Here is a 6,770-nt window from a genome sequence, read left to right as displayed (position 1 = left end):
ATTTTTAATTACTCAGAGCAAAATCCCACTTTTGCAAAACTCTTCCCTTTCATTTCCTTCCACAGGGTATCTTTGCATCGCTGTCTTCTGACTCATTTGTCAAAGGCTGACAGACCTCTCTCTAGCCTGAGAGGGCAGGTTGGAATCCTGGCACCTGACAGATGCAGCCGTCTTCGCCAGTGTTAGATGTGATAAAGGAAAATGCATTTTTCAGTTGGAGTTAGAAAAGGTTCCACACCATGGTCCATCAGCCCAAATCCTGACCGTTTCTCTTCAAAAGATACTGAACTTCTGTCATGCATCAGAGTGGCTGGTGTCATGGTATGAAGTCTTTATCTATAGATATGAAAAAAAAAAAATCTATATATATAAATAAAAATCAATCTTCCTCTACAAATTGTCAAATTGTATTTCCCAAAAGCTGAAGAATCTGCAGTCCATTAACTCTGGAGTTAATGAGTGAGCCTGATTCTCTAGAAAGAGCACCTTTTCTTCAGAAAGACTTGTTTGTTTTAATTTGGCTGCTGACATGGGTTGTCTGCAATTTCTTCCTGGGGAAAAAAAAAAAAAAAGAAAGAAAATACTACTTTTAAAGGTTTGGTTTTTTTTTGTTTTTGTTTTTTTAAATGTCACTTCGCTGTGGTATTTCCTGTGTTTGCATTATTTCATATTTTGAGTAAAAGAAATCCCGTATAGTTGAGGGGACCTACGATATAGTGGCAGCACAGACAAGATAAGATGTGCAGTCAGGGGATGAGGCTGGATAATTACTTAAATAAGGTGTTCATCTTCTGATGTTATTTGTGCAAAGAAGAGGATAGATTACTGGAAGCAGGTGCCCTGAGCAGCTGGTGTGGCTGTCTGCTGTTCACCTTCCAGGAGAGGGGTTTGAATTGCGCTGTACTGTTTGATCATAAACAGGAAAAAAGAACCATATTTTGAACTGGAGGTACCTCAAGGTTAACTGCCATGCCTTATAAATTAAGAAATACCCATTGTTTTGCTTCAGGGCCAGCCTGTGAACCATGGTGGATGCATTCCCCATTTCCTTGTTAGGCTGCATTAATCTATTTTCTGACACCTCTCATGTCCAAAATAACCTGCAGGCTCTGTCAGGGCACAGCCATATTGAGCTTGCTGGTGAAAAAGTGTTGGTTTCGAGCTCTTACAGCTCTTTGATTAGAACCTCAAACTCTTCTGCCTCTCCATTCCTGGAGAGTTTTATTGCCAATCTCAGGTGTTACCGCCTGAGTCTCGGGTCCTTCCTGTAATGGCCTGAAGACTGGATGGGTCTGGCACATGCTTGATTGTCCGTTAGTAAGAGAAATCGTGCTTGTTATCAACAACACCAGGAGACATATCAGTATGAGTGCATGGGTGGTGCGCAGGCAGGCTCCTGCCCTCTCTTGGGCTGTCTCTGCCCAGTGTCCCAGATTGCCTGCTGGAGACTTTCTTCCCTGCAGTTTCAGAGCACTTAACAGCTGTCTCTGGCCCGTGCCCGTGGGTGGGAGGTTCCTCTGTGTTCTCCCACCTTCTTGGGAGATCTTTCAAAGACCTTTGAATAGGTGGGAGGGGAGTCTTTCCTCGAAGGTAGCTTTCCTCGCTGGCTGTCCTATTTATTGCCAGGAAGGCAAGGGGAAACAAGGCTACCATCAGAATTCAAGGTGAATCCTTCTTTGGGATGGTGTAAGATTTCAGATTTCACTTGACTGACAATATTAATTGCATTATGGGGTGTTGCACATGCTTTTCCTTTTCTGTTAACAGGAAGGAAGTCTTCAGAAAGTCCCCTTGCATTACTGGGCCTGTGATGAGGAGATTTGAGGGGCTTGTCTGTCTTACTGTGGAAGCAAGATGATTGATTTGAATTTGTTATGGCACTGCAACTTGTCACACCAAGTGGGCCACCCTCTGCAAGAACAGAGCACGAGGAGGCAAGGTATGTGCTCTGCTCTGAATACTGTTGGGGTGGAAGTTCTCTGGCTTTCAGTGTTTGCACAGTAAATTCAGTGTCAACATACGTACAGACAGCAGATCTCAGAGGAGTTAGAGGTAAATAACCTTTCTTTTTGAGGTTTCTAGAAAGAGCTGCAGAGCTAAGGGATTTCTCTGACTTTTTGGCCTGTCATGAATTGGCAGATGACTTGGGAGAAGGCAGTCCCTGGTTGTTTGGCAGTGCCAAGAGCGAGCTTTGAACCATGCAGGGTTTTGGCAGCTGGGGAACATTCACATTAGAGACTTCACAGTCCTGGCCTCTCTTTGGCTGCCAGTGACAGTTTTTGGTGATCTATTTTATTTTTATTTGGTCATTAGAAGTAAAAGCTAGGTGTCTCAGTTCCTGTGTTAGTCTAGCCCAGGAAGCTAAAAGAGTCCCATGGGAAACAAATTTTCTGACCTATACAAAAAAAAACACCCCACCCATTTTGTTTTGGCTCCCTAAATGTGGAAGATTCTTGAAGTCTCTACCACCAAACTAGGAGCCTGGATCTTGACAACCTATTGATTAGGTGACAAAAAAACTAATGACAGGACTCACGTGACTTGTGCTGCCAAATACAGAATTTGAGGAACTGGCTATTACAGTGACAGAATCAAAAATCCTGATGGAAACCATCCAGTTTCTAAAGAGTGCTCAGGAAAACCTCTCTGTGTAAAGGATTTTGGGAACCAGATCCAAAGGCAGTCGGTCAGAACGTGTCCAGTAGCGCTCATCGTCAGGAACCACAAATTGTGCTCCACAGGAAATTCCTGTGTCTCTTAAAACTTGTCTGACAGCAAAACATTCCTCTGGAAGAAAACTCTGAGCAATCCCAATTTTTTTTTTTTTTAATTCTTCTTTCTTCTGAAGTGTTAGTCAGTAGCATTTACCCTGAGAGCAGGATACTGGCTGGAATTGAGGAATTAATAGGCCAATCTAGCTGGGTCAACCCTTTTACCACATATGGAAGTGAACTGTAAGCAGAATGAGCTTTTCATGGAAGCGGAGAGGGCCAGAGCAGGGTAACAGCGAGGATCACAAGTACCAAGTGGCCTCTGTTTGTGGCGAGAGCAGAGTGGGACTGTCCAGCTCAAGGGCCTGCAGCAGCAGCTATAAAATAGTTTGGGGAAGGCTAATCAGGAGCTATTTTTGCAGAGCAAACAGAGTACTTTTTTACGTAGTGACTTTACATGTAGTTTGTGGAACAGCATGGTGCTGGAGATAGGAATAGGTTTAAAGAAAAGCCCAGGTCCAGTGACAACAGGTCAGTCCTCCCTCTGTATCATAAGTACTTATGCCTCAGGCAGTCACGTTAGGAGGAGGTCAGATGTGATTTATTATGGCAGCACCAAAGGGACCTTAGTAAATTAAATCGAGCTTAGAAGAAAACACGAGTGGATTCTTTTTTTACTGTTAAATTCTTTGTTACATGAGTTGAGCAGGGTCAGGATACTGGGAATGCCATGGCGGGGGTGGGGGGGGGTGTCGTCTTTCCAGGCACACACGCTTCCATGACTGCAACGTGCCCATGAAGCAGCTGGAGCTCAGCACCCAGCGAGCGTTGGGCCAGTAGGTGATGTGTGGGGCCACCGAGTGTGCTGAGACCATCCACCCGCAGCTGAGGACTGCCAGACCTGTGCGGCTACTGACAGGCTCCCTGCCGTACAGCAGAGCTGCTGCAACCGAGGTAAAGGCGGTACTTGCGAGAGTGGTAGATGGTAGTTACACACACGTAGATGTGTAGAATAACCTTTTACAGCACGCATGGCATTGTTTTCCTGTTAAAAATCGGATGTGAATTAAATTTTATTATGCAATTATTAGTTTTAACAGGCTATCCACAGGAAAATGACAATGGGTTTACCACAGAATGCATTTATTCATAGAATGTGATATCCCAATTTCGGGAAGTGATTAAGTGCGGCCTTAAGTATATTTTCCTGGTTTCAGTGGCTGGAGGACGATTCTTCTTACAGAAATCTGTCACTTTGAGTAAGAATGAAACTTGTAAAAATGCAATCTTACCACAGTATCACCATATAACTGGATCTTATTTATTTTTAATTGAAATGTCAACTTAAAAGATGCAGTGCATATTTTAAAATCACGTTAACATTATATTTAGATCTTTTCATTAAGTTGTAGGTATGCAGTCCCATTAAAAATAGGCAGCTAGGTATAAAAACATGAAGTCTTAATGCTTGCTTACTAAATATTCAAAGTGCAAATGGGCATCGCTCAGATAACACCTGTGAATAGAGCTATTCTGGTACATTTTCAACGTGTCACTGGGATGAGTGACAGCCACCAATATATGCATATTATTTCAGAGTCACACTGATGGAGGGAGCATCCTCTATCTGCAACTATTTAGCTTTACTTATATTCCCATGCTATTTAATTTTTTTTTTCTCACTTTCAGGAAAAAAAGACGCTGTGGTTTTTATTGCTAAAACAACTGTTGCTTCTAACTGTAACGGGATGCAGTTGTACGCTGTGTACTGGAAAGTCTAGATATCAGGAAAGTGTTAATCCCTGCAACATAAGAAATACAAGAGATGTGTAGTTTATCATAATTCATTTTGCTGGTTCTAGCAAGAAATTCTGCATTAATTGACCCACACAGTTTTAGAAAAGTTAGTCCTACAAGAAATCCAAATGACTTCTTGCTTTCTCCTCAAGCAACGCTTGCTCTCAGGACCCAGACAACATCTGTGTGTGTGATACTACACCGCGTGAGAGGTGCCCGAGGCCGGCGCCTTCTCCAGCCCTGTGCTCTGATTTTTTTGGCAAATTATTCGGCATTGGCCATTGCAGTGGCAGTGCTGCTCTCGGGGGTGTTCGGGCAGAGAGGAGCAGGGGCTAGACCAGGCTCCTGTGGTTATTTGTGGCAAAATGCTTAAGGAGGCAGTGAGAGCAAGACAGGGAAAATACATTTGTAGTCATTCACGCAGTTGTGCATAAATAGGCCTTAAAGTCCTACTCAACTATGCGTGAGCACGTTACTTACAACTTTGACCCTCCCAACTGGCTTCCTGTTCAGTCTGTTTAAAAGCAAATTCTTCAGTCTAGCGTGTGAATGAATGTTCCAGCCTTAAACAGCAGGGAAAGAATCAAGAAAGTATTTGGTATTTTTTGACCAGCCTGAAAGGGAGGCCTATTTTTGGTTTTGGCTATGTTAGGCTGTGCTGCGAACGTTGGCATGAAGGCCTAGGGCTCAGCGATAAAGAGCATTTTTCTATTCTTTATTTAAACAGGCACCTTCCCAGAAGAGTAACAATCCAAAGCTTGCAGTTCCAGTGAAACGCTCTCTGAGAAGTGCTGGAAAAAAACAAAGGTATGAGCTAGAAAGTAGAGGTTTGAAAAGTAAAGTAGAGCAGAACCACGTGCAAACAACAGAGGATACTACAGGACCTCAAAGTCTTTTTTCATGAACTATAGCCTAAATTGGAAAAACTGTTGGTTTTGTGTTGGCTTTTTTTTTTTTTTTCAGCGTTGCGCCATATATTGCATTTTAATCATGGTTGAGGAGGACGGAAATGGAACAATTAAAAAAAAAACCCACCCAAACAAAGCAAAACAACCTCCTAGCATGGAATGCCCTCCCCACATCTTAAAGGAGAGAACCAGGCCCCAGAGGCTTCGCAAAGCTGCAAAGAAGGTCCTGAGTATCACTTTGTGCTCTTCCGCTGCACAGCTGTTAGGGGTTTTTGAGGGAGTCTGGCTTTTTCTCTTTTGTTTTTGGTTTTTTTTTTTTAAAACTTAATTAATGAAACATTTCAAGTTGGTGTGTGTCCCCTGCCCCCACTCCTCAGCTCCAGTTCTAAATTGTCTTTTCCCCCCCCCCCTTTTCTTTTTTGAAATGGTGGGTACTTACTAAAGAGAGTCAGGCATGTAAATACAGCCACTGCCAGGTTGGTGAAAGACAGCTGTTGTGCATATGTGGAAGGCAACAGCTGCATTTCTGATGGATTGCCTCGTAGCGAGCGACTGGATGGCTTCCTAGTTATACATAGCAGTATGTTCCCGAGAGGTACACAAGCCCACAAGCCAAGGCAAGTTCTGGTCTTTGGGTCAGATGTAACCTGTTAACTCAGCCCAGGGTTGCCAAGACACGTGTGACGCCCGAGCTGTCCTGCCTGGCTTGATGCCAGCAGTGCCGTACTCCGGCCGGTGTGCACCCTGGGGGGAAATCAGCAGCAGGCTGCTCCCTGCACCCTCCCACCAGGATTTTTAGGCCAAGATTTTACAAAGCAGCAAGTGGATTTGTTTGGTCAAGACAAGGCGTGTTGAAGATGCTCACCTTTCAGGGGACATTGAGCTCGGGGCACTAAACGCCCCCCAGTCCCTTTCCCAGGGGCTCCTGCTGGGCACTCAGGCCTCGGCTGCCCCACATCCAAGGTCAGCTGTTGCTTCTGGAATTTTTATGTGCTTCACTGATGGTTTGTAACACTTCGATACAAAAGATGATGCCTCTTCCCTTGCATGCCTCTGCGCTGAGCGGGTGACACACCACTTAGTGCCGCTCCGCAGACACAGTCGTGGTTGGCAGACCTCGGGGTAGGAGTGATTGCGCTGGGGTTTTATTAGGTCTCAGGAAATATATTGCAGGGAAGAGGCTGAGCAGGCTCCTGCACGGGCTGCCTGACCTCTGACCCCGCGGGCAGGAGGCTGGATTGCTTTTACAGCCAGTACTTAACCTTGCTGGTGGGACTTGTCAACAAGGAGGCCAATTAGCAGCAGCTATGATGGTGGATGATATAATGCAGATGTCTGTCTGTTAGGTGCACAA

This window comes from Larus michahellis, chromosome 5 (genome assembly GCF_964199755.1).
Source record: "Larus michahellis chromosome 5, bLarMic1.1, whole genome shotgun sequence".
Lineage (NCBI taxonomy): Eukaryota > Metazoa > Chordata > Aves > Charadriiformes > Laridae > Larus > Larus michahellis.
Note: the sequence above shows the minus strand (reverse complement) of the source record.